This window comes from Fistularia commersonii, chromosome 1 (genome assembly GCF_037954325.1).
Source record: "Fistularia commersonii isolate RoL2024-O1a breed Wild chromosome 1, RoL_Fcom_v1.0, whole genome shotgun sequence".
NCBI classification, from domain to species: Eukaryota; Metazoa; Chordata; class Actinopteri; order Syngnathiformes; family Fistulariidae; genus Fistularia; species Fistularia commersonii.
In genome coordinates, this window is record NC_141284.1 from 10,977,021 (window position 1) to 10,979,942 (window position 2,922).

Genomic DNA, 2,922 nt, shown 5'->3' on the forward strand with positions numbered 1-2,922 from the left:
CACTGTCTGTGGAAAAAGGTATCCCTTGTAAAGAGTTTATTTACTATTTATTATTTATTTTTACAATTTATTAACCTCTTTCTGTTTTGTCTTACTAACTGTTTGCAGTGTGCATTTCAGAAACTTTTGAAAAAAAAATCATACATATATATGTATATGTATATATATATATATATATATATATATATATATATATATATATCAATAATGAAATATCTTATTGCTTTAAAATGCCAACATTTTACATATTAGAGGAAATAATCTGTAGAAACATCTGTGGATGTGTTATGTCTAATCCTAATTGAAAAAAAAAATCATCACATTAGCCAGTGAGTATTTAATTGGTGAGAATCATTATATTTCATGTCTGCAGCTGCTTCTAGGTTGTCATGACTTGAGAGGGGGTAACATGTTAATTCAAAACAGGAGAGATTTGACGATCTCTGTAATTAGGCAGACACAATTATGTATGTACAGGTATTGCTTGGTAATCAGATGAGCCTTAATGTATTGGAAAGGGGAAAAAAAATCACTGCACAACAAATTGCTCCAACTGCAGAGACTGACCTTGGCTGCATGAGAGGATGAGTGTTGTCTAAATAGGGGCAGAGATCAGTGTAACCAACCGTGTTGGTGGAGGGTGCAAACATCAAGCATTTGCTTGACGACGATGGACACAAACACACTGCACACATATATCTCAGCATCTCTCACCCAACACCCAGCTGCCCTTTCAGACACAGCTCTGCTACCAGCTGTGGGTCAAACCCTCGTGCTGACAGACTGAAGTCAAACAATCAGATGATCCACTACTTCTACCACCTTTGTCACAGGATCTGCCGGTGAACTGTGAAAATGTGATTCTAGCAGCAAATGCTCAAAAGAAAAAAATAAACACATTGAGAAAACAGAGAAAGAAGCCACTTTGAAAACTACGACATCACAAGTTGTGTATTTGTTAACAAGAGGCCACTGTCATTAGACCTGGCAGTCTTTGTTCAAAACCACATTGGAGCATTGTGCTCTCAGACAGCACTCAAGACTGTGCTGATGTTTATTCAAACATAAAAGAAGAGCAGCATCATTGTAAATCAGATCTCCTAAACCATCTCCATGATGAAAGAAATTTTATTTCATGAACCCTGCATTTTACTGGAAAAATATTGTGTACGGTGAATAATAACCTGGAAATCAGCATCTTGATGTTCATTGTCTTATAACATGCAAATCATCTGAAAACGCAAGCACCGGAAATCAGCTCCCCTCCAACCCATTCTACTTTGTCGGCTTCTTTTCCATGAATTTATAAAGGGGATTTGTTGCAGCTTTTCATCCACTTGATAGCACTTAACTAATTGCTGTCCTCTTATAGAGAAAAACATACTCATAAAACATAGACAGGCAAATCAAATGTACGAAGGCATGCAGGCACATTTGCACACAGAGAGCTGGATCAAAGTTAGACTGTGACAGTTTGTATCATTTTCAAAGCTTAACCAAATGTGGTCTTGAACAGATACCACTGATATCATCATCTGGATATGTTTAATCTTTTTAATACAACGTTGTGAAAAATCAAACTATACTTGTGCCAACTACAAGTGCCTACTTTTTGAAATTATTATAAAAGCCTGGTCAATCTCTTTCGCTAGTAGTATCAGCCAATTATAGAAACAAGTGACCATTGAATTAACACATACGACTTGAAAGCTTTTGCACTCTGATGTAGAATGTACAGTGGGAAAAAAAAAATGTCAGACCTTAATTTGCAATTTCACATGGAGTCACGGTAGTTCTGGGAAAACAATAGGCTTCAACTCAGAAAGCACAATAGCACATAATAATGCTAAAATGTGAGGATAAACACCTCACCGCCTACTCTGCATTTTTGAAAATGCTATCCAAGTATGAATGAACAGTAGACAGTAGTCAATAATACAAACAAAGTTTAGTTAAACTTGCCATGAAGAAAAACTCCTACATCTTTTTTTTCTTCATAGATGAGAATTGAGGATTTGTATTAACCCCAAATACTGCCTCAGTATCTACATGATAGTGAAAAGAGTGAAGGGAGAGCAATGAAAACCAGAGCTGTGGAAGAACAGTCACAAAAGATAGATAAATCCAACACCACAGAGAGGTGAGACAACTGTTCCGAGTCTCGCACAAGGGGAGGAAGAAAAGGGGGTGGGGTAGAGTAGATAATTTAGCATTCGTGTAAGCTGTTTATCAAATTATTAACTGCACAGATGTTTCCGACTAGCTAGGGGCTGAACATGGGCTCTGCCTGGCAAAGGGAACAAAGGTCTGAAGGATTCAATGGAGATGTGCACTGAATATCAATTTAATTTGCTAGCTGTTAATTCTCATGCAAATTTTGACCTCTGTTAGGGCATATCAATGGTCGTACACATTGTCTGCATTACAGGAAGCGGGAGAGTGAAAAAGTGTGAAGCGATTGTGTTAAAATACAAACAAGGTAAATCATATTTTCATACTGCTTCTCATTATAGTAAGACTACAAGACTTCTATTGTGACAGTATTGAATAGTACAGCATAGTAAGGTACATACAACAGCCATACTCTTCACTCTTGATATTACTGATGTTACCTACATCTTAAAATGTGTAGGTAAGAATGCAATGTGACTGAATTAAAAATCATTTGAGGTTCTTTTTGTTGTATATGCAATCCCCACCCCGCAACATACTTACAGCCCTATACTGATATACAACATGTGTAAGCCTTGCAATTTGTATTAAGAGTGCATAATATCTCTGCATCCAGTATTTTTTACTGCCTAGAAAAACAGTTAGACAGACAGATAAGCACTAGAGTTATTGTGAATATTGTGAATTTTTTTTACTAAATTTGATCCTATGATCAGGGCACAGTGTCTAGTAAAGGTTGATCATGGCATC